Below are 24769 nucleotides of genomic sequence, written 5' to 3'. Positions count from 1 at the left end.
CTGTGAGGGTTCCTTCCCTTCAGGGATGCGTTCCTCAGCCAAGATGAGACCAACCTCCTTCCATTTAAAGGACACCATCTGTCCAGGCCTGAGGAGCAAGGTGAAGGGCCATCTGTACTGACAGGTTTCCTTCAGGTCCTCCATCCCACCTCCAGGGTGCAGAAAATGCCATGTGAGTGTCCGCAGACGAGCGCAGAGGCGCCCTTCCCTCCCATCGTCATTAACGCTATTCCAGGAAACAGCCACATGCTGGCTCGTAGTGTGGCTAGTGGGGGGGTGACAAGAGGGTTCTGAAAACACACACCTGCCAGGGATGCATTATGGCCACTTTTGCGTGGAGTCTGAGACCCACCTCATCGTGGCCTTATTTCTGGATGAAAGTGACAGGAAGGTATGGCCAGGCCAACACAAGGGCCCATTGAGGACCTGGCATCGCCCTGTGGGCCCTCGGGAGGTGCAGGAGAGATGTTCTGACGCGAAAGGTGCTTCCTTCGAGCCAGAGCTCCACTCGCGGACCCCTCAGCCCTGCCTGTGCGCTCTGCCCTGCCTCGACCTCAGACTTGAGCATCACAGACTCTTTCAGTTCCTGCTTCCTGCTCAGTCCCCAGCGTCCTCTGCGATAACGCATTCACTGAACACATCTATTAGCTTCGTACTGTGGGGTATGGGTCTGGGTGCTGGGGATACAGTGATGCACCATTTAGACATTGAGCAAATGTGCATAATAGGTAATTAAAATGTATGATAAACTATGATTGAAATATGATAAAAGTTAAAGGGTAAAATGAGATTTTGTCAGAAGACTGTGATTTCAATGTGGAGGGTGGGAGTTGGGGAAGCAGAAGCTGCTCTGGGCAAGACTGGGCCATATCAAGGGAGATCACCAACCAGTGGGGAGGGGAGATGGGTGGAGGAGAGCAGAAGGGGGCCCAGGCAGGAGAAGCAGTGGGGCGAAGGTCTGGGGCAGGCCTGGGCCTGGCACATCAGAGGAGTTGCCCAGAGCTCAGGGTAACCACACAGGTGTCTCAGGCGATGGTCCTCGGTGGGCACCACTCAGTGCAGTGTCCCTCATGGACATTCAGGGAAATGCTATGGCCATTACTCCCGGACTGACCGCCTCTGCTCCCCACTTCCCTGCTGGAACCTGTGTGGCCTTCACCTGAGGTGGGTCCACATGCTGTTGGATCTGCCTGACCGGTGGCTGGTTTATCAGCAGCAGATGGAAAAGAGCAGTTCCATCCAGAAAAGCAGGTTTTTCTCCCAAACAACGAACAATGGAACCCTTGCAGCCTACCCTTCTGGAAGTTTCCACTGTGCAGCTTTTGGCAGGCCCTGATCCACCTCTGCATTGTTTGGGTTTGTTGACAGTACTGAGCACCCAGATAACAGCAGCCCCTGGTGGGTTTGCTCTTCTTCCAGGCTGATACAAGAGAAGCCGGGCAGGAGGCTCCGAGAGGGACTTCTCGGGGTCACGTGGCCAGGAGGGTCCCTTCTGGCTCCACGGTTGTCTTCAGAAGATGAGCTAGATAGAATGGAGCTGGGTGTGCTTTTCTCCTTGCTTGACACCCCCACTGCCGCCCTCCTCCTCTAGGTCCTCCACCCTCTGAGATGTTTTCCGCAGAATCTTTCCTGAGCTCTCCAGGACCTGCCCTGGGCTCCCTCATTTTCACAGTAAAACAATAACTCAGCACAGAGTCTGGTTAGTCTGGTTGGACTGTCTCGTTAGATTCAAGTGTGGACACTGTGCCTCATTCTCTCTGCCTGTGACAGGTCTCTGGTCATTACCCAGATTCATGTTCCCCATTTTCCTCAATAACAGGACCCTGGTTTTCATTGTGTGGCAGTGTATATGGCTCGATAGGGCTTGTGACAATGTTATTCAGTGGGCTATAAATGGGGATGTTGTTTAGACTTATGGTAAAGCCTCTTAAAAGAGGGTAAAGTTGAATCCCCCTTGGTCCCTTTTTCCTTTCCCCTGCCTTGAATGTAGAAATGTAGATGTGATGGCTGGAGCTTAGCAGCCATCTTGGACCCTAAGGTGACTGCTGCAGATGGAAGGCACACACTGAATTTAGTAAAGAATACAGATAGGGGCCTGAATTCACATTGCGAAGCTGCCATAGGAGCTCTGGACTGCCTACCTATCAGGCATATTTTGTGTGAAGGAGAATGAACCTCTATCTTGCTTAAGCCACTGTTTTTGTTAAATGAGGACACACTTAATCCTAACTGATACAGCCTAACATGGAACTTGATCCATACGAAGCACTTAAGAATTACTTGAGGACTGAGCAAGTGATCTGTGAGTCTCTCCTCGTTTGTAGATGTGGCCCCATCAGACTGAGGATACTGAGGCACGGGTGGGTGAGGGCTACTGAGGCTGGGATGAGGGACCTGTCTCTGAGGTCATCCTGTTCACCTTTGTCCACCTCCGTGTTCCCTAGAGCTGTGTGTCCGCTTCACTACAAGCAGACTCACTTTAAGAAAACTGATATTCTAAGTTCTAAAAAAAAAAAAAGACCTATGGATGCTTTATACTAATAGGTCATTTGTTTGAAATTGCTGTATCCCTTTCTGTGGGTTTTAAAACATGGCTTTAGTTTGAGAAGATTCTACCACAGAGTGAGAGGGATGGTATTTCAGCTAAGGGCGCGCAGGCAAACTTCACGCTGGCCTCTGGGCCACTGAGTCGCGCTTGGAAGCAGACGGTGCAGTCTGGACTCTGTACCAACCAGGTGTTGACACATTCCTTTCTGTGATGCGTATCTGGCTGCACGTCATTGGGTAAGCCAGAAACCAGCAATGAATCTGTCTGATAAGTGCATTTCTTTGCAGGTGTGTTATGCTGGTGCTGAAAATGGTGTGAAGATGTAAGATATGGCTCCTAGCAGCCTGTGGTTTGGTTGGAGGGTGAGGAAGTCCTGCCCAAAGAGAAGGCCCTGGTGACAGGCGCGGTGGGATGGTGTCTGCGCTGGCCCCCGGGGGCGAGGCTGGATTGGTGGAGACATGGGGGGCACTCAAAGAAAAGTCCAGAAAGAGAGGATGGGACGAGTTTTAGAAAACCTAGAATGCCAGGCTGAAGAGTGAGCCAAAGGAACTGGGACTCCCAGAAGGGGTGTGAGCAGGGAGGGTGTTGGGAGAGGGGCTCCGGGAAGGAGAGCTAGAGGCTTCGCCAGAGGGGAGCTGGTCCTACGCGGGCGCGGGCAGAGCCCTGCCGGGGCCTCCGCTGCAGCCTCCCTTATCGTCCCCAAGAGAGGGCCTCTGGGGTTTCTAGCCTCTCCTCCCCCTGCCCCTTGTCTGTGGGCAGCCTCATCGCTCTGAGCCAGGGTGTCTCCTAAGCTGATGTCTCCCAGCACCTGCCATGTGTGGGCCCATGTCGCTGGCCTTGAGAGACAGATGTCAGAGGCCAGAGGCTGTGCAGCAGCCGACCAGGAGCAGGAGCGAGTCATCTGAGGAGCAGAAGAAGGCCAGTGTGGGAAGGGACTGGGAGCTGGAACGCGGTGGGGACCTTGAGTGCTGGCCTGGGTGGTTGGGACATCACTGTGAGCTGTCAACGATGATGTCCCATGGCATGGCTTCTGAGATATTAAAGCAGGTAGAGTAGATGGTGAGGGTGGTGTTCCCTCTTTACAGACAGGGGAACTGAAGCCCAGAGAGGCCAAGAGATGTGTCAGTCACACGTGTCTAGCCCCTTTCCAGGCAGCGCTGGGCCCTTGGGGAGCCTGGACACTCTTTCCATGGCTTCCCTCTAATGAATATGCATGACTGTGCGCTGCTTCCCCCGCCCGTCTCCTGCAGTAACACGAAAGGCATTCCCTTTACCGCATTCTTCATCCCACTCCAGCCGCTACCCTAGGCTGCTTGTGAGTCACAGAGGATATTGAGTCCCAAGTCCCCTCTGTCCTCCCTGCTTCTCATTCCTGGGTGACTCAGCCTGGCCACAGAGTAGCCAAAACTGATCGAAAGGGACAACGGAAGTGGCTGAGCCTAGAGGTGACCTCTGAGCAGCTGTGGCTAGTCACCCGGAGGAGATGCCCAGATGGTACCACAGGAAGACAAATCACCATGTCCTGAGACTGGCACCTGTGGGCCGGGCCCCCCAAGGTGCACTAAGCCTGGGGGGTGATTACCCTCGCCTTCCAGAGCCCTTCCAGGGTCTCCCTGCTCAGGGATATTCTGCTACACCCACCTCCCATCTCCACGATCGCCCCCCACAGTGGGGCTCCCCAGGCTGGTGGTGGTCACTTGGAGTCCACCCTGTGCTGATGGCCAGGTCCAGGCGCTCCTGCCTCTGGACTTGTTGCCGCCATATGGGGCTCAGGTCCGCTCCTCCTGGGAGGTCCCAGCACACCCTGAATGGATCTGCTTCAAACTCCTCCTGGACAAACACCTTTCGGCTCCACCTTGTCGACACTTGACTAACAATGCAGTACTAACTTTTAAAACCTTGTCAATGTAAATTTTACTAAAGCAGAAGCATCCAGAAACGTGTGCAGATCATAGGCGGTGAATTTGCGCAGTTTGAACACGCTCATAGAACCGACACGCGGATCAAGGAACAGCATCCGCAGCCCCCCAGAAGCCTCCCCCACACCCCCGCAGTTCCCTCCCCCCAGGATTAGCATTGTCTGGCTTTGAACTTTATATGACAGGTCTATACAAGGTTTATTTTTTGTCCGGCTTCTTTCACTGGAACATCAGGAGATGCAGCCATGCCAGTGTTGTTACTAACGTTCATTCACTTTCATTGGTGGATCATTGCTCCACCACCCGCGTGGACCACAACTCCTCCATCCACCCACCAGCGGGTGGGCACTGGGCGGTCTCCAGGTGGGGGCTCTGACAGGGCGCTGCTGTGGTGATCTTGTCCATTCATGTGTGTTTCCATTGGATACAGCCCAGGGCTGCTGGTGCTAGGGGAGCAGATGTGCAGCCTGGGTAGATATTGCGGCATCGGCTGTGCGCACCCTGCCTCCCCGGCGAGTCTGTAAGCGAGTGTCTTCATTTCCACGTGCTCCCTAACCTGGAGCCTTCACTGCACAACCAGCTTCCTCCTGCCCATCGTCCAGCTCTGCACAAATGCAGATGTTTTTCCTCACCTGGTAATTGAGGTGACGAGGCCCCCCCCAAGGTTCCTCTGGGGCAGTGCCCAGCATGCCACATCCTGATCCACTTCCCCACCAGCAAGGACTCAGGCGCAGCCTGGAATAGCACACAGGACAGCAGGCGGGGACCCCCGAGGGGTGGGGAGGAGCTGTGCTCTCTAAGGCAGCCTTCTTCCTGGGGCTCAGCGTTTGGGGTTTGTTTCTGACTGGGAACTGTAGCAGGACCTAGTGTGTAACCACCAGCTGTCGCTATAGCAACTCCTCACTTCCAGCCGCCTCACACTAAAAATAGATCACCTTCATCCCAGGGTAGAAAAATCAAAGAACATCGAACGGGGGCGGGGGCGGGCCGGTCTGCTCAGCCGCAGGTCCCCAGAAGGGTTTCGAGGGGCACCAGTGTGGCTGCTAGGGGCCTTTTTAGCCACCTACCTGAAGTGGGGCGGACCAAAGTGGATGGCAAGTCTGCCTGCGAGCGTTCTCAGGCCCACAGGGACGGGCCCATCTCCCCTGCTTTTGACCTCGTGTTGTCATCTCCTTTATAGTCTGAGCCACAGAATTTAATACTGAATTATAAACAGTCATTTCATTTGGGCTTATTCAGTTTCTTAATCTTAAATCTTAATTCTTCTATGGGATCGTAAATATTTTTCAAGGTCAAATACTTAATTAGCAGGGTGGTACGTGAATTCAAAATCCTGTCATATGAAAAGGAGTTGAAAGACTTGGAAATGTTGGCGTGGACAGGGGTGAACCCGGGGAGGGGTGGGGACGTCTCCCGCGGTGTGAAGGCCTGTCGCACTGATGCAGGATTCCCTCGTTCTCTGGCATCCCCTAGGAAGACAGAACTTGGCTCCAGGGGAAGAGAAATACTCCCCCATGAAAATATATGTATTTTTAATGCCTTTTATTCCATTTAAAAAATCTTAAAAGTAAGATAGCGTTTTGAAATGTTTGAAAGCTGGGCAAAATCTGACATGGCCAGCATCCACAAGGCCCTCTCGCGGGTCTCTAAGGAGGACAGCGTGTAGAGATGGTGGCTTCGGGCAGGGGGTGCCCCGTGTGGACAGGGCCCAGCCGAAGCGGGCTCAGGGTAGGTGGCAGTCCTCCAAAGGTGGCTGTGAAGACTCACTGTGCCGCCCTGAGCACCCTGCCCCGCACACAGTAGGCCTTCAGCTGTGTTAGTGGTTATCGCCCAGGATGTTCCAGCCGAGGACGGGTTTATTTTTTTTTTTTAAGTTTTGGGTTTTTTTTTTTAAGATTTTATTTTTTTCCTTTTTCTCTGCAAAGCCCCCTGGTACATAGTTGTATATTCTGCGTTGTGGGTGCTTCTAGTTGCGTGCCTCAGCTTGGTTTGATGAGCAGTGCCATGACCGCGCCCAGGATTCAAACCAACGAAACACTGGGCCGCCTGCAGCGGAGCGTGTGAACTTAACCACTCAGCCACGGGGCCAGCCCCCGAGGACGGGTTTTTACAGGTTGGATGGGAGACTTGCTGAGGTGCTCTCTGAGGTCCTGGCAGAAACAGAACGGAGATGTAGGCAAGAATAGGAAGCGAGCTGAAACGTCGGGTGGTCGGAGCCAGCCGTGCAGGATGCAGCCTTCTGTGCATGGGCAAGGGGCAGGCAGGGGCACCATGGGTCCTTGGGCTGGGACCTCCCTAAGGAGCCCCCTCTCGGCTCCACGGGACCCCTCACTGCCTGTGAGCCACACATGGCGACTTGTAGTGTGATATGCCCACTCCTTCTTTTGCATTTTTAATATTTTGGTAAAATATACACAACATAAAATTTACCATTCTAACCATTTTTAAGTGTACAGTTCAGTGGCATAAACTATTCACATGGCTGGGCACTCATCACCACTATCCATCTCCAGAACTCTCTTCATCTTGCAAAACTAAAACTCTGTCCCCATTAAACAACTACTCCCCATTCCTCCCCTCCCCCAGCCCCTGGCAGGCCCTATTCTACTTTCTGTCTCTGACTCTGACTAGCTCGTACCTCACCTAACTGGAACCATACAGTGTTTGTCTTTTTGTGTCTAGCTTACTTCCCTTAGCATAATGTCCTCAGGGTTCATCCCTGCTGTGGCATGCATCAGAATTTCCTTCCTTTTTAAGACAGAATTCTGTTATGTGTAGATACCACATTTTGCTTATCTGTTCATTTGTCAGTGGACATGGTCATCTCTCCCTGCCTGGATTGTGAGCCCTTTGAGGCAGTAATGGGCCTCGTTCCTCTCAGCCTAGGCCTGGTTGTGGCACCCACTCCGCGTACGGTGAAATGAATGGCCCCACGGCTGCCATGCCCCTCCAGGGCTGCACCGCACGCCTGTTGGCCGAGAGGCATCATGACGCCATGGCTGTGTGTAATGGGGAGGTGCTGGGAGCCTGGAGGCCTCGTCTGAGTTATTGCTGGGGTGTCAGGCCTGTGGGGCTCTGAAGGAGCAGCCACCTGCCACATGACGAGGACACAGTGCGCACCCCCTACCCACAGTCTGATTTCCTAAAGGTACAACCTTCCGCTCAGTCGCATGCCAGAGCTTTTAGGTCCTGGCATCACCCTCTGTCACAGCATCCCTCGCAGAGGCCTCTGTGCCTCTTCAAGCCTGTACCAATCGGCTCTTAACAGCTAAGCACAATTAGCTTATCACAGAGGGAGGCACCGGAAGTGGGTGAGGAGGAGTGACTGGGTTAGGAAATGTGCAGGGGGCTGCAACACTGGGCGTGGCCTGGGGGCACAGGGTCCTTAGAGAGGGTCCAAGAAGCCCGGGAGGCTTTCGGGGAGGGAGGCAGTGGGACTTGGAGACATGCCTGGCATTTGCTGCAGGTGAGTGAGGACCAGCCCTGCCTTTTGAGTGGTCTTTTGAGTCTTCCAGGCCCAGGGGGCTATGAACAGCACAGCCCGCGGGAGTCCCCTCCTTCCCTGGGTCCAGTGTCTCCAGGATCAGGACAGGGCTGACTCACTGTGGAGACACTCACTCCTGGGCTTGCCAAGAGGAGGGAGAAGGGCTCTGGGGGCTAGAAAGAGCACAATGGTGTGTTTGGTTTATTTGGCTGAAACATGGACCCAAAGGTGCCCACACTAAATGGAGACGAAAAGCCAGACGTGCCCTGGGGTGTGAGAGAGGCAGGTTCCCAAAGGCTTACAAGATTGGAACGCTAGTGTAGGTTATCAGGGATGACCTTCTCACCCCTCCGTCAGGAGCATCCAGAGGACACACCTTTCACCATGACAGATAATTTGTGAGGGGAGCCCAGAATCCTTGAAGAGCTCTGTGGTCACTCTTCTCAGTAGGTCAGAAGTTAGAGCGGGAACCTCAGCCACCGAACTGGAAATCCTAAGGGTGATGGGGATAACTGGACCCCCGGATGGCAGGGCCAAGAAGCAGCACTTCGTCACCAAAGACAAGCTGGGCGTGGTGATGGCAGGGACGGCAGTCAAAGCCACAGTGAGAATGGTCTGACCGCACAGACTTACAGTGTCGGCTAGCTGATCGGTGTTCCTAGAAGTGAGAGAGATGGGAAGCCTACTGAGTTCTTACTTGATCTGCATAAGCAGAAGAGTTCTTGGTCAAGTGAACAGAAGTCTAACTCGGATCATAAAAGCAGAGTCAGTTCCCAGCCTGGGGCCAGTTTACAGACCTAGGGCCCCTCGAATGAAGGGGAGGCCGGGTCCCCATGAGGAAGGACCCGTTACAATAGTGAAAGTGTGTGTTGTTACTCTTTACCCCAGCCCTCTCCAAAGGGACCTTTCCCCACGGCCTTTACCATGGTGACTGCGTTGGGAAAAGGTAATAATTAGCCTCTTCAGAGATGACTGGACCCTGAATCTGAACTGACACTAACCCCAGAGACGCAAGGCATCGCCGTGGCCCACCCATCCCAGCAGGAACTTATGGAGGAGAAAGAGCTGACGGCTCCAGGCTCCAGCGTAGATCGCTAGCTCCCGCTCAGTGGAGGGCAAAGCCTTTCCTGTCTGGAGTCCTCGGTTTCCCGTTTCTGGAGGGGAGACCTCAGGGAGCGGCAGGGAGGGGCTGGGGTGGGGCTGACGGAGCTCAGAAGTGGGGAGCCAGTTAGAGGACTCAGAGGCATTTGGGGAAGTGGGGAAGGTCATTCAATCAGGACCTGCGGGCCTGCATCTATCTAATCAGCTTTGGGGTGTGTGAGCAGCACATCCATAATAAGAAAGTGCCGGCTGATGTGACAGCCCAGGAGCCGGATGGGTGCCGAGCTGTCGGCTGACGGGGAGGCAGAAGCGCCCGCTCTTGAGTCCCCTGCCCACACAGACCCCCTCCAGCGTCACAGCTGCTGCCTCACTTTGTCCCCCCAGAACCCGCTGGTTTCAGAATAGGGGGAGTTCTGCCTTCCCTTCTCTGCCCTCAGTGACTCTCCTTCCTTTATCAGAGCAAAGCCCTTCTTTCCACAGTGAGAGATAAGCCCCCAACAGGAGCCCTGGGGAGAGTGACTGAGAATAGATCCTTTTGCAGGAGCAGGTCTGGATGCCGAGGGGAGGAAAGGAACCCAAGGGCGCTGTGTCCTTGCATCAGGGAGGAGAAGATTGGTGGGGTGGGCGGGGCGGGGCAGGTGGAAGAGGAAGGAGGAATTTTCAGACAGTCCTACAAGCACAGCTGTGCCCAGCGCCCAGCGTTGGTCTCGTAGGCCCCCAGCCACAGGTAGGGAGGAGCGCTTAGAGTTGCTCAGAGGATTCATGCCAAGGACAGTCCCAGGCCCCTTGGCTAGGATACTCAATCTTTGTGCTACGTCCACAGGGGATGTACAGTGGGAAGGAATCTAGAAGGCCCTCGGCCCAGCCTCCTGCTTCCAAGAAAGTGAAATATCGTTGCACCTGTTTTACAGATGAGGCATCTGGGGCTCAGGTTATGTGATGTGCACAATGCCAAGGAGCTGAAAATGTTGGAAGTTCACAGATCAGCTTCAGTCCCTAACATAGTATTGTTTTGTTTAAATACATATGCAACTGAATAGGTAATACACGTGCATGTTAGAACATTCAAAATGTATGAAAAGGTATGTGGTAAAAAGTCAGACCTTCTTCCACCCGGGACCCCGGTCTCTCAGAGGCTACAGTTACTGCGTTTCCTTTCCGAGATAACCTACGCATGTACAAGCTTTTTAGTTTTGTGTACAGATGGAATCATATCATACATACTGTTCTACAACTTGCTTTTTAACCGCTTAGCAGTTTCTGCTGGCAGTCATTTCCTGGTAGTGTGGGAGAAGATGCCTTGCTCTTCTTCGTGGTTGTATAGTACTCCGTTGTAGAGCCAGTCTATGAATCACTGAACCCGTCCTCTATTAATGGAGCTGTTCTCAGTCCTTTGCTAACAAAAAAAAAGTTGCAACAAATATCGTTTTACACACTTTTTGTGCGTATGTGTCAATATATCTGTGATATAAACTCCTAGGAGTAAAATTGTTGGCTCAAAGAATGTCTTTCTGGTTTTTATTTTTAAGATTGGCACCTGAGCTAACATCTGTTGCCAATCTTCTTGTTTTTTTCTTCTTCTTCTCCCCAAAGCCCCCCACTACATAGTTGTATACTCTAGTTGGAGGTCCTTCTGGTTGTGCTAGGTGGGACGCTGCCTCAGCATGGCCTGACAAGCAGTGCCGTGTCCACGCCCAGGATCTGAACCAGTAAAACCCTGGGCCGCTGAAGCAGAGCACACAAACTTAACCCCTCAGTCACAGGGCCAGCCCCTGTCTTTCTGTTTTGATAGCTGTGGCCAAATTGCCCTCCGAGGAGGCTGTCCCATGTCTACTCTCACCTAAATGAGAGCTCGGGTCCCCCACATCCTGGTTTCAGAACTGCACTGTGATGCATGGCTGTGGCGCTAGCCCAGGGGCAAGGATGTGTGCCTGAGGGCGCCACTGCCTGATCAGAACCCACCCTCACCTGGATCTGTGAGCGTCCTAGGGCCTGACAGTGGAGACGCCCCTCCCTGTCCTGGCTCAGCCCATGGCTCCTGCCTCCCGCCTCCCTGTAGCCTGTGCTCCAGGCTGCCTCCACTACTCCGCCCAGCTCTAAACCTGCTGTGTGAGCTCGGGGATCCTGGGTCATCCTAGGGGGTCCTGCCTGAGTCACCCCCTCCTTTGGAAGTCCCTCCCCCAGGGGGGTTTTCTGGGCCCTCTCCCTGCAGCCACCGTGCCCCCCCACCCTTTCCATTCCTTCAAGCCACCTGTAGTGCTCCTGCACAAGGGCTTACTGTCAGGAGTCCTTGTCACCAGTGTCCTTGTCTGTCTCCGCCACTAGCCTGCAAGACCCTTTGGTCTCCATGTCTTCAGCCCTGAGATCCTTGCTTGAATGAATAAATGAAAGAACCCAGGGCTCCTTCCGTTCCAGGAAATGCGTCCTGCTGTGGATTCCAAGTCATTTGTCCGCCAGCTTGGGTTCAAGAAGCTTCAGTAACTCTGGAGATTTGAATATTTGTAATCTGTTCTATGGAATGTGGCCCTGAGCCAACAAGATCCTATCTTCCCTCTGGTTAGATCTTTCATCTCAGTGCACCCTGTGAGACCTGGAGCCACCTGGCCTCGCCCTGGCCTCCCCTCCACATGTCCACACCAGCCTGATGCTCCCAATCTCCTCTTTTGCACTCCTTTCAAGAAATACATGTAACTTGAGATATAACTCACATCCCGTACAGTTCACTCAGTTAAAGTGTACAATTCCGTGGTTTTTAGTATCCGCACAGTTATGAATCCATCATCACCATCAATTTCAGAATATTTTCATCCCCACCGAAGAAACCCTGTACCCTTTAGCCATCACCCCCCGTTTCCTCCCACCATCCCCCACTCTCGCAGCCTCTGGCAACCAGTGCTCACTTCTGTCTCCGTGGATTTGCCTATTCTGGACATTTCATGTAAATGGAACCCTTGGATATGTGGCCTCTGTGATGGGCTTCTTTCACTCAGTGTCATGTTTTTAAACTTTTCAGTCTTTCCCCAAGCAGCCAAGAAATCGGGACCCCTCAAAGTTTGGGGATAACCCACTAGTGTCCCTGAACTTGGCTCCACAGGAGGAGGGTACCAGGGGAAGCCAGACTTCTATAAGATAGCCGAGTGACAAGGGAGACCTCTCTGCTCTCTTGGCCCTGTCAGATCTGAAGATAGGTGTTAAAATAGGTATTAAATACAAAATAGTATTAGGCATTACACCTACCTGTAGGAGCTGTTCCAGCAGGATTTTGCAACATAGGTAATATTAACATGCAGGAAACAGCAGCCAGCTCTCTCACCAAGGGCTGCAGCCAGTGCTTGAGGAATTCTGCGAGGGTGACAGGTGGGAAGGAGTAGTCAAGGAAGGTTGCAAGGAGGAGGTGGCCCTTGAGCTGGGCCTTGAAAGGGCAGCAGAGCTTGGATCGGCAGATGAGGGGGAAGAATTCTAGGTCTGGGCTAGAGCGTGGTGTTTGCACAGGGTCGCCATGGGGACCAGGGGTACATGAGTCACAGTGGAATGGTCAGGACAGACAACATCCACGAAAGCAATTTGAAAACAAACTCAGTAGTCTGTAAATGCATGACGGGGCACTGGCCTGTGGTTGTGAATACGCAAAGGCAAAACATACGTCCCTTTCAGACAAACTGAATTTATGCTCAGATCTTAGAGAGGCCCACCTTGCTGCTCCCCAGCCCCTAGGGCAGAACATTCTTGATGTCCCCATATGGTTCCAAGTGCGTGCCCCTGCTGTCACAGGTCCAGCAGCCAAGGGGACCTGGAGCATGCAGCACAGTGGTGGCACCACTCCTGCGAGAGCTGGCAGTTACTCTGGGTCCTGGACGAGAGGGAGTGCTCACGGGAGCCAGGTCTGAGGTCACTCAGCCATAGGGCCAGCCGGCTACTGCATCATTCTGCTGGCCTCTGGTCCCGGTCCTGTCGTGGGTTTTGAGCCTCAGTCCTAAATGGAAAGCAGTTCCAGAAAGATGGATGAGACAGTGGCGGAAATAGGAAGGGGGCATTTCCGAGCATGGAGAGGGGAGAGGGCCCCATCAGACAGATGCGGGCTCTGCAGGACGCGGGACTGATGGGATGTGAGCAGCACAGGGCTCTGGCGCCTATGTCCACGGTGGGCGATGCTGAGGAAGGAGAGAAAGGGGGAAGCGCAGGCTCGGGAAGGGCACTGGGACTGGGCTGAGCTGAGGAGTCAAGGGACTGGCAAGGGCCCGTCCTGTGGGCACACAGGGACATGCACCTCCCTCGGCTGCTGCCCCGGGCCTGAACAGTTGCAAGGACCTGGGAGTCATCCTGGTGCTCGTGGAGCTGTCTGTTCTCCACACAATTCACGTGTCCACTGTGGTATGTTTCCAGTTGTGTCTCCTGAATGAATGGATCCTGTGCTTGGACAGTAAAAACCAGATACCACTTCTCTTACTCTGGGAAACAGAGCCAGAAACCGAGACTCAGGGCTGAGGGGCGGGGGTGCTTTTAATTATTTGGAAGGTGACCCTGGCTAGCAGGGAGGGTGTGGGAAGAGGGAGGGGCCCCATGGGTGCATTACTGTGGTTATGGGGTAGGTCCAGGCTGGTAGAGGATCACCCCAGGGTGTTAATGCCGCTGTGCTTCAGGGCCAGGCTGAGCTGGGGGCTGAATGGACACCTGTGGCTTCAGGGAAGGCCCTGTCCGCATGGGGGAGTGTCCACCACAGCTGCCTGGGAATCAGAGGTGGCCCGGGGGATGAGCCCTGGGTCCACAAGCCCCTGCCTCACCACGTCAGGTTGCCTCAGGAAAGACAGGGTTGGAGACTAGCTCTGTCCCCTTCTGCCTATCTCTATCCCCTTTTATCCCCCTCTTTCCCCCTCTGTCCCCCTCTGCCCAACTCTATCCCCTTGTCCCCCTCTGCCCTCCTGTGCCCGTCTCTGTCCCCCTCTGTCTCCCTCTGCCCATGTCTGTTCCCCCTCTGTCCCCCTCTGGACTTGGACTCCCGGCCCCTTCTTACCAGTGTGCATCTTCTAGAGCTTGACGGTGCCTTGTTTTCAAAACAGACGACTCTGAGTGCTAGTCTTCAGAGTGTCAAGGTCTGTTCTATCTATTTTAAGAAAATTGTTTTCCACAAATAGCAGTAAGAACACAGTTTGTGTCACACACACAAAGCTTCAGTTGCCTGCAGACCAGACTCCTCAGCTAGTGGCCTCGGCTCACCCTGACAGGCCACGATGTTGTTATATTAGATAGCATCTCCTCTGTAGGGTGCTTGGGATCTGCGAGCAACAGAAAGTCTAACTCGAACTGGCTTGAACAATAATAATATTTGTCTCGGGACAGGAAGTCCAGGGCGGGGCTGTGTTCTTTCTCTGAATGTCCGTTTCGTCTTCTGCTACCTTTCCTGGTGGTCACAGGTGGCTGCCAGCAGCTAGAGCAGTTTCTGTGTCCATGTCCTGGGAGAAGAGGAAGAAGAAAGAACACCCCCCACCCTGGAATGGAGGCGCCCCGCCTCAGCAGCGCTCACCCAGGGCCAGGGTCAGTGGCCAGGCCTGCCTCAACTCCCAGGTTGTCAGCAAAGCCGGCTGACCTAGGGCCAGAGCTTGGGCGGAGCGGGGCTGGGCTGGGACTATCCCCTAAGTGCCCCAGGCAGAGCCAGTCCAGACAGCAGGGAGGAGTCCAGGGTAAGGCACAGACTGAAGGTATGACCTCTCCAGTAGTTCCCCCCAGGACGTGCCAGCTGTCTCACAGGCAAGGTGGGCAAGGGAGCCAGTGAAGTGCAGAGACTGAGGCAGGCCTCTGTCCAGTTCCTTGGTGAGGACAAACAGGGCCCCAGGCCCAAGTGGGTTCTGCTCAGCAAGACAGGAGTGATAGTGTTGGGAATGAGCCTGCGTCCTGTTGGCAGAGGGAGCAGGAGCAGGCGGGGGTGGGGGCGCCTCCGGGCTGGATGCAGGCCTGACACCTGGGGGCAGAGTGGCCGGGGAGAGCCTCAGATGGCAGCATGGTTCTGAGAATGTTCCCACCGGGTAAATGGGGCCTTGCTCCTTCAGGTGCCATGTCCTGCAGGAATAGGCCTCCACACGCGCCCACGCACTCAGTTGTGGGCGGGAGCAACCCGGGGCTGGAGGGGCATGGCCTCTGTGTGAAGAGGGAGCGAGTGGGGGCGGCTGTGGTGCAGGCCGGTGCACGCTCGCCGCTGCAGGAGGTCTGAGCAGTGCATTTTCGTGAGCCCCATAGTCCTTACATCCCTCCTGCCCAAGGCGGTAACTTGTTCAAGCAATTGCGCCAGGAGTGAGCACAGCAGGTGAATGCAGCGACCCCCCGCCATGGGCCAGGGGGCTGCGGAGGTCTCCTCATGCTGTGGGACTTTGCTGTCTGGCACTTAACACGACATCTGTTGCTTAGTTTTCATAAGGTATGTCTTGTCTCTGAGCAACCTGTGGGAGGGAGAGACATTTCATGTTTCTCCTTCAATGCTTCCATTTCCCTGAGCTCGCTTAATAGGGCCTTAATGAATATTGGTCAAGGGATCGATAAGTGAGCACAGAGAGAGTAGAAATCCGCTGTGGATGAGAAACCACGCAGTCACACGGCAGGCTCGGAGCTCCGGAAGACAGTGAGACGGGCAGCCCTTTCCGACCCAAAAGGCCGCTGCTGAAAAGAGAGAGGATGCGAGCTCTCAAATAGCACGGCGAGGCGGGCCAGGCCTGCTTTCAGATGTGGCCAGCGAGACCTAGAGAATCCATCAGGAAATTCAGAGGAGTCAGCTTTGGACTCCGTGGAAAGGGGAGGCATCCACGGCCTGGCATCAGTTAGAGTCTTAGCCACAGGCCCAGAAATTAGTTTTAGCTAGTTTGAATAGAAAGAAAAAAAATGTATCAAGTAGCTCACAGAATCCCCAGGGTGCAAAGAACCAGGCTGGGTATTCCCGAGAAGTGCCCAAAGTCACTTCCAGAGCAGGGACAGTGGACTCCCACACAGCGCTGGACACAGAGGCTGCCACCCACTGCCAGGCTATGGGCACACCAAGGGACCTCTGCTGCTGCTGTGGACCGAACTGTGTCCCTCCACTCGCCCCAAATTCTTACGTTAAAGCCCCAACCCTCCATGGGACTGTGTTTGGAGATAGAGCTTTTAGGAGGTAATTAAGGTTAAATGAGGTCATAAGGGTGGGGACCTAATCCAGTAGGATTGGTGGCCTTATAAAAAGAGGAGGAGACGAGATTTCTCTCTCCACCATATGAAGACAGAGGGAGAAGGCAGCCATCTGTAAGCCAGGAGGAGAGAGCTCACCAGAACTTGACCACACTGGGAACTTGATCTTGGACTTCCACCCTCGAGAACTGTGGGAAGATAAATTTCTGTAGTTTAAGCGCCCCCGTCCGTGGTATTTTGTTGGTAGCCCGAGCACCTTCAGACAGGCCCGGTGTCTGGAAACAGGGGTTCTGCTGTGCACCTGCTTCTCTGCAGCAGGTGTGGGGTCTGCTCAGGACCTCTGTGGTCAGTCCAGGTCTCCTAGCGACCTGCAGCCTCCTTCCTTCTGCTGTTTCCCCACATTCTTGTGGGCCAAGTCGCTGCTGCTCTTGCTTACTGTCAACACCCATTTCCCTAAATGGTTCTAGAAGCTAAAGGTGGCCAACTGCCCCATCCCCCAGGTCAGTGTGTCCTCCTCTGCCCCGGAGATGTTCCGATCTCTTAGTCAGCTGCTTGCCTCAGGCCTACATGTTTTCTGCTCTGGGTTTTAGAAACTTTTCCTTAGAGAAATTCAGACCACTAACTGGTAGAATTTCATTAATCCCTCTGCTTTGCGAAATGAATTTCTGCCGAGGCCCATTATAAGCTTGATTATGTCTAAGCCCCAGTTTCCACATCGACGTGATGGGGAAACATGTCCCCCATCTGCCTTTGTAAGCAGTTATTATGCAGCAATTCTGTGCAAGGCTGGGTTGAGCTCCGTGCTGAGGAACAAGGTTTGTGACTGCTGGGCTCTGGCGTTCGCGCCCTGAGCTGGTGAGACCAGGACTAGGGGATTCAGTTCCCATCTGGACAGGTGGGCTTGCTCTGCCCAGCCCTGCCCCTTTAATGACTGCCCAGGGTGACACGCACCAGAGGAAAGTCTCTATCCATTCCCTTGGCAAGCTCCCTTCATGTCTGCCAGTGAGAGCTTCCACACTCATCCTCCTCTGGTCTCTGCGTGTTCTTAAAAAGGGATGAGGGAACCTCACGTTTAGAGCCGTATCTGACCCCTGAGGGCTAATAGCAAGATGTGAACTCCCTGGCTTGTATGTTGTTTGTTTTTCTGCTGGTCACTGGCCCTAAGTGGAAATGCACACAGCTCTACCTAACACCACAAAATGGCAGGGCTCCCTCTGGAAGCCCTTATAACATGTCCATCTTGAGGTACATTTTCCTTAGGCCTTGGAAACCAAACCTAAGTGAAGCAGGTCAATGAGAACATTGGGTGTTTCATGAGCATTTGCTGTGTGTTGGGCACTTCTCTTATGCTGTCTTGTCTGTCCCTCAGTAGCCTTGTAATATCTGTATCCGGATGGAGACATGGGCTGAGAAAGTACAAGAAATGTGTTCAAGTTGCCCAGCTGGTAAATGGCAGAGTGGGGACCCACTCCCAGGGCTCTCCCCTAGCAGTCGATCCCACACTTCACTGTCCATGATAATCCTTTGGGGGAATTTTGGGAAAAGTGCAGATTCTTGGACTTTACCCCCCAAATTGTAATATACTTGGTCTGAGATGGGGTCCATGAATTTGCATTTTTAACAAGACTTTTAAGTGACACAGACATTAGTGTGACAACACTTACACACTGTCTTCATGAGTTGATGGTCGCTGAAGCTGGGTGATGGCAAAATGGAGGTTTATGATTCTGTTCTACTTTTATATGTGTTTAAAATTTTCCATACTAAAAAGTAAAATCACAGTACTGCGTTACACACGTGCAAGAGACCTGGCACTGTGTACTTGAAAAAGCTACAGATTCATAGCCGGGCTTGCAGTCAGGGGTGTGTCCTATAAGACCAGAATTAAAGAACAGAGTCTGCCTGCTGGGTGTGGGGCGATCAGAGCAAAAGATGACAAAGTCTGCAGTTCCCCCGCTCCCAGAAGACAGTTTAGGGCATTTAGGTTTGCAAACTAGCATATCTGATTTCTAAGATGTCAGGCTCAGAATTCTGTCTTCACTGATCCCCTTACCTTCTGGGGTTTTTGCCCTTGTGTCTTCCTTCTCCATGTTCTACACATTCTGTTATCCTGCCTCGACTTGATTATCGAGCCCAAGAAAGGAGAAATTGGAAACTGCTTCGCCTCTAAAGGAAGATCCATCCACCAGGCTGAAGAGTGTTTGCAGAGGGAATCAAGACAACACCCACACAACCAGAGGCACTCACAACTAGAACATACAACTATATACTAGGGGGGCTTTGGGGAGAAGAAGAAGAAAAGAAGATTAGCAACAGATGTTAGCTCAGGTGCCAATCTTTAAAAAAAAAAATGCTCTTAAAATGATGACACCCAAACCAGCTTGCACCCCTCCGCTCCGTGGCATGGCCCCTTTCTCTGAGTGCACAAGGATGCCCCATAAATATAATTTGCTTTGGGTGCTGGGAGTCTGCTGAAAATATCCTGTACCCAAATGAGTGATGGAAAATGCAAATACAAATGGAATGAATTTGCATGAGTAGAGCATTTTTCTCCTTGGAGTTATCAAGCTGTGCATACGTCTCCATAAAAGAAAAGATCGAGGTAGGAGAGATTGTCACGTCTTCCCTCAGCAAACATGCCGGCACCTCAGTGTGTGGTTGACACTAGTGTCTGTTACCCAGCGTTCACCCCCTTTTGTGGTGATAGGAGCCTAGTTTTGCCCAGGCTCCCCTTGTGCAGCTGGCAGCCCTGGGAACTGTCCCCTTAGTTAAGCCAGTGGACACCTCCTACCCCCAGCCCTAGGGTTGGTTTTGGGGGTGTCAGCTCGTTAGATCCAAGGGCAGTTTGTTTGTTTCATTAATAGGGGTTGGGGACTTTCTCTCTCTCAGTGGACCAGATCGAGGGACCTTGCAGGGCCGTCCCCATGGCAGCCATTTGCAGCCTTGTGAGGCCTGAGAATAGGATCAGTTCCAGGGAGAGAGGGGAGATCCCTCTGTGGCTGCCTCCTTTGACTCCCAGAGCCAGCGGCACGGGGGGCCCAGGCTCAGGCACGCAGGCCCCTTCTTGTTCATTCACCGCAGGGCTGGCAGAACAGTGGGGACACACGGGGCAGGGCAGGGACACGTGAGGGTGGGGGATGCGCTGAGCAGCCTGGTGACATTGCACCACGTGACAGGCAGGCTGCGGGAAGAAGGCCGAGTCCCGGGTGGCCAGTCACACCCTGACACTGGATCTTCTCAGCTGCTCGTCACCTGAGAGGCAGCCCAGCTGCTGGGTGGGGGTGAGCGTCACACCAGGAGGCAGCACCAGGAAGTCTCAAGGCTGCTGCCAGCTCTGGGTCCCCTCAGGGAAGGTGGGCTCCTGGGGCGACTGCACCAAACACAGCCAGTGGCGCTCCTCCAGCGCTCAGCCTGTGTCACATATTCCCTGGGCCACCACTGGGCTGTGGCGAGGAAGAATCCTCGGGTCTGAGGGTTTCTAGATTGTGGGAGAGACCCCACAGGCCGGCCAGGGCTCTCGTGAAAACTGCATCTGATGTTATAATCTCTCAGTCACCCTGATAAGTAGTCTTCTGTTTCCGTTCGAACATTTCTAGTGCTGGGTAGCTTGTTCACTTACTCTTTCCTTCAACAAAGATTTGTTAACTCTCTGCAGGTTGCCCTTGCTGTGCTCAGTTTCATCATATATAAAATCTACCTCATCGGTTTTGAGGATTAAGTGAATAGACTTAAGAGTGTTTAAATACGTTAACCCGTTGAATATCAACTAAAATGTTTTCTGAAGTGAATATACCATAGTGCTCAGTAATTATTCCTTTTACTATTACTCCTGTCACTAGTACTGTCACTGTCACTTGTACTCCTGTCACTTTTACTCCTGTCACTGTCACTTCTGTCACTGTCACTTGTACTCCTCTTGCTATCACTAGTACTCCTGTCACTTTTACTCCTGTCACTGTCACTAGTACTCCTGTCACTTTTACTCCTGTCACTGTCACTTGTACTCCTGTCACTTTTACTCCTGTCACTGTCACTAGTACTCCTGTCACTGTCACTCCTGTCACTGTCACTTGTACTCCTATCACTTTTACTCCTGTCACTGTCACTTGTACTCCTGTCACTGTCACTCCTGTCACTGTCACTTGTACTCCTGTCACTTTTACTCCTGTCACTGTCACTAGTACTCCTGTCACTTTTACTCCTGTCACTGTCACTTGTACTCCTATCACTTTTACTCCTGTCACTGTCACTAGTACTCCTGTCACTTTTACTCCTGTCACTGTCACTTGTACTCCTGTCACTTTTACTCCTGTCACTGTCACTAGTACTCCTGTCACTGTCGCTCCTGTCACTGTCACTTGTACTCCTATCACTTTTACTCCTGTCACTGTCACTAGTACTCCTGTCACTTTTACTCCTGTCACTGTCACTTGTACTCCTGTCACTTTTACTCCTGTCACTGTCACTAGTACTCCTGTCACTGTCACTCCTGTCACTGTCACTTGTACTCCTGTCACTGTCACTCCTGTCACTGTCACTTGTACCCCTGTTGCTATCACTAGTACCCCTGTCACTGTTACTCCTCCTTCTGTCACTGTTACCCCCACGCCTGTTACCTCACTGCTGTGCGTCTCACTGTCAGTGCTCTCCACCCAGCACCGGTCGGGCTCTGCTGGCACAGAGCTATGGAAAACAAAGCTCCTGGCCTCGTGGAGCTCATGCTGGTGGGAGGAGGCCCAGTGGATTCACTGTTGTTATGTATCCACTTGTGTATTAAGTCGGGCAGCAGCCAGTGGAATGAGGAGAACAAAGCAGGAGTGTGGGAGAGGGTGGTGGGTCTGGGAGAGTCTGGCCAGAGCCGGGGAGGGTGAGGAGAGCTGGGGAAGAGAGGGCAGCAGGTGCAGAGGCCCAGGTGGAAGCCCGGCTGTCACAGTCAGGGCCCGCTGGGCCTGGTGAGGGTGACGGCGGTGGGAAGGGAGTGTCGACAGGCACCAGGGCGGGATCAGTGGGGCCTGGGGGCCCTGGTACCTTGAGATTTCTTCTAATTGTGATGGGGTTGCCTGTTTCAGGGCTTCAAGAGAGAGAGGGGCCGGGAACCAGCTCTTCTTTCATTGGCGGGTGCAGCCTCTGTGTGCAGGGAATAGAGGGTAGCTGAGCTGTGTGTAGGGGGTCACGGGAGGCTATTGTGTGAGGGGGACAGTGGGGACAGGCCTAGCAGTGGAGGGGATGGAGTGCGGATATGAGCCTGGGGTGTGAGGGCAAGGCGCAGGCAGCTAGAAGGGGCTGAGACGGAATCAATCTGGGCAGAGCTGGGGTGGGAAAGTCTAGGACCCAGAGGTGGATTTAGAGTCTGCGTTTGAGACACCTCCTGAAAGTCCGCCTGCCTTTGTCGTATCTCCACGTGCACAGCTGAGCCTGGGCTCCGCGGAGAGGCACAGAAGTGGTCCCTTCCACTTTAGTGGCTGCTGTAACTGGGAAATTGATGCGAAAACGTCTTTATCATCTCTACTCTCTGCTCTTGGTTCATCCTTCTAGACTCTTGACTGCTCTTTAGGGCTCCAATGTTAATGCTTTTCCTCCTGAAAGCCCTTCTGAAAAGTGAAGTGGTCATCAAGTCCCCCGCACTCCATGTCACGTGTCCTGGTCCCCCGCGCCCAGAATTGAGTGTAGCTTGCCTGCTGGGCTCCAGTCAGAGCGGTCAAGTGCTGTTGGCAGCTCTCCTGTTGGGTGCTGGGTTTAATGGGCACAGCCCAAGGCTCCACTGGCCATCCGGCCACCAGCCCGCTGTAGCTTGTTTGGAACTTGAATTATCTGCATCGCTCAGGACTTTCCGTGGATGTAGTTCTGAGCTGTCACTGTCCTGTACTTGGCCAGTTGCATTTTTATACTCAGTTTCTCTATCAAATTTGCCGTGCTGTCCAGACATTTCACTATTCTTCTAGTCATTGCCAGCATTACCTGGGTGACACTGGTATGAAAAGAGGACAACGTATTCAGCGTGAACAGGGTTTTCTCACGGACGCAGCATCGGCCAAAGCTAACGCTGTGCTGAGGTGGTGCTAGCTGCTGCTTGAGGTGACACCAGGGGCACCATGAACCCCTGGCCCAGGCTGTTCACCTCGCTGACTCAGGACCTTAAAATCCAGCATTACGAATTCACTCCTTTGTTAAAGGAGAGGGTCACAGAATTAAAACAACTTTTATGCCCCTTAGAAGATATTTATATTCTCCATTTTCTATTTCCTCCACTTTTCTCCATGGCAAAAAGGCCTCAGGTTGGCATAGGAGGACAGAGAAGCAATGGGATGCCTCATTGAACAGTTTTTGCTGAGGCAAAACCTGACGCCAGTGGTTACTACCACTCTGAGTTCATTAATTAGGCCTCTCTGAGCCTGGTAAAAAAAAAAAAAAAAAGTCAGGATAGTATTCATTATACTTTTTCTTTACAATACTTAACAGTAACTGGCTACATGGAAAGTATGAGGGGGAAAACTATGTGAGCCTTGGAGCCAGACAATCCTGGGTTCAAGTGCGGCTCAGCCAAGTGACCTTGGGCAGTATCAGGTAACTCCATCTCTCCCTACTTTGGTTTTCCCACCTTACAACAAAGGCATCACCATGCCCTGTGACAAGTGGTGGCTAGAGTCACATATGAGGGTGCGTTTACGGTGCCTTGCCGCTGCCAATGCTCTGGACATTGTCCCTACGTGTCCTTACCCCACCATCTTGGGGTTGGGTAAGAGTTTTCTGGCTAAATATCGACCGTGTTCAATGTCAGCCTTCTGGACCAGTGCCGCCTTTACTTCCTGCTTCGTGTTGGCCCCTGGCGGCCCCCTGGGAGGCGCTGGATCTGCAGGCTCAGCTGAGCCCAGCTCAATCCTTTGTGTGTCCTGTATTTGCCACCGTAGGGGAGCAGGATCTCTCCAAGGGCCCCACCTGGCTCCCCATAGGCTCCTTTCACGGGGCTGAATGGCCGGGATTGGGGGTTGGGGGTGACCAGATGGCTGAGGTGGTTAGAGAACAGATCACCTGCTCACCATCGCCCCCCAGCGAGCAGGTGATTGCAGCCGGAAGAGAGCTTTTGCCATCTGTGTTTCCATTTTTCTCCCCTCGAGGCCACAAGCTGATCCCTCTGAGCTTCAGAGACTCTTGGGAAGCTGACCGAGGCTAGGGGGCATGAATGAGTTTCTCAGAAGGTCACTATTGGTTCTGTAAAGCAGCAGAGGCTGCTCTGGCTGCTGGTCAGGATGAGGGAAACACAGCAGCCACACCTCAACAATGCTGCCCTGTGGCCTGGCAGCCACCAAGGCCCTGCCTCATCACAGTCTACAGCGCATTTGTTGAGTGAGAAGCCAGTGCCTTCCGTTCTCCTGCCAGCAAACTGCTGTCTAGCCCAGACAACAGCACCTCAAGTTCGGGAAGCTTCTGAGAGAGGGGGACGGGGTTTTAGTGACAAGACCCAGTTGTCACCCAGGTGCATGAGGTTGTCCTCTGACCAGGTGCTAAATGGCTTGGGGTGAGTGAGTGAACAACTTTTGGCCCCTCTCTGAGTTTTTCCTTCTGAATGGGAGAGCAGGCAGGGCTCAGTGAGGCTGGACCCCCGCAGATCAGGACGGAGCTCCTCCCCAGACCCGAGACTGATGCCAGCTTGGCCAGACAGGAGCCAGCTTCCCCTGAGGTAGGCACCTTTGAGGTGTGTATTCCAGTGCCTGGTTCTTTCCACTCCCTGGCCAGGTCGGCGGGCTCCCCCCAGGCTGAGGTGGCCTCAGGGTCAGGTCTGAGAAGTAGAAACCAATGTCAGAACATATTCTGGAGGCAGCGTGTATGGAGCATTTTTTAAGCTGCTGTCACTACCACATCTAACTCTCAGGCCTGGAGACAGTCAAACAGGTTTGCATGTTTCTTTTGAATCATTCCTTGGAAGCAAGTCAGGAAGACTTTGGCTAATTACATTACGGAACCAGTTTGCGTTCCAAGGATGCGTCTCATTGAAGCAGGTCAGTGGCCGTTGCGTGCACTCTGGCCTGCCTCGATCCCCTGGGTTGGAGAGCCTGGTGTCTTCCCAGGACTCACCTTCACGGTATATCACTGTCCCTCATGGACAGGACCCCCGTTTCATGGCCTGGGGAGACTAGTGGAGGTGGACTCTTTGAGAATCTGACTTAGTTAAAGGCAGGGCGAGGCTGCAGCCTGACTTGCTGGTCCAGGGCCGTGAGCAGGTTTTCCACAGCCTCACTTCTAACTAGTCATTACCACCTACACGTAAAGCTCAGTTTCTCCTCTGGTGCTCCAGGGCCAAGAGGGAGGAGAGGCCGGTGCCCAGGAACTGGACTCGGGAGCCAGACTGCATGGGTTGACCACAGCTCTGACACCCACCACCTCTGTGGCCTTGGACAAGTCACATATCTCCCTGTGCCTCAATTTCCTCATCTGTAAGGGGCCACAAATCCCAGCCCCCGAAGGGGTGTTGTGAGAGTAAATGAGCTACTATTTGTAAATCAGCCAAACAATGTCTGAAGCAGAATCATCACTTTATAAGAGGGCTGGGGAATATGCTCTTTCTCATCA

At 53.2% G+C, this 24769-nt stretch overlaps 1 protein-coding gene and 1 long non-coding RNA gene across 24 annotated transcripts in view; one reads left to right on the top strand and one right to left on the bottom strand.

The window, feature by feature from the left end:
• Positions 1 to 24769, top strand: part of PRKAG2 (protein kinase AMP-activated non-catalytic subunit gamma 2) — a 279715-nt gene that overhangs the window by 118902 nt on the left and 136044 nt on the right. The gene's annotated exons all lie outside the window — the stretch shown is intronic.
• On the bottom strand, positions 8132 to 14930 carry LOC103553145 (uncharacterized). 2 transcript variants are annotated; one of them, XR_011539337.1, is made up of 5 exons: positions 14064 to 14930; positions 12745 to 13025; positions 12290 to 12394; positions 10277 to 10448; positions 8132 to 8609 (listed from the first exon to the last, which is right to left on the bottom strand). It is a non-coding gene; the product is annotated as an uncharacterized lncRNA (long non-coding RNA). The 2 variants fall into 2 exon arrangements; XR_011539336.1 differs by lacking the exon at positions 8132 to 8609 and adding an exon at positions 11331 to 11535 and having other exon boundaries at positions 10039 to 10448.

Source organism: Equus przewalskii, chromosome 4 (genome assembly GCF_037783145.1).
Source record: "Equus przewalskii isolate Varuska chromosome 4, EquPr2, whole genome shotgun sequence".
Taxonomy (NCBI): Eukaryota; Metazoa; Chordata; class Mammalia; order Perissodactyla; family Equidae; genus Equus; species Equus przewalskii.
Note: the sequence above shows the minus strand (reverse complement) of the source record. Positions and strands in the feature narration are given on the sequence as shown.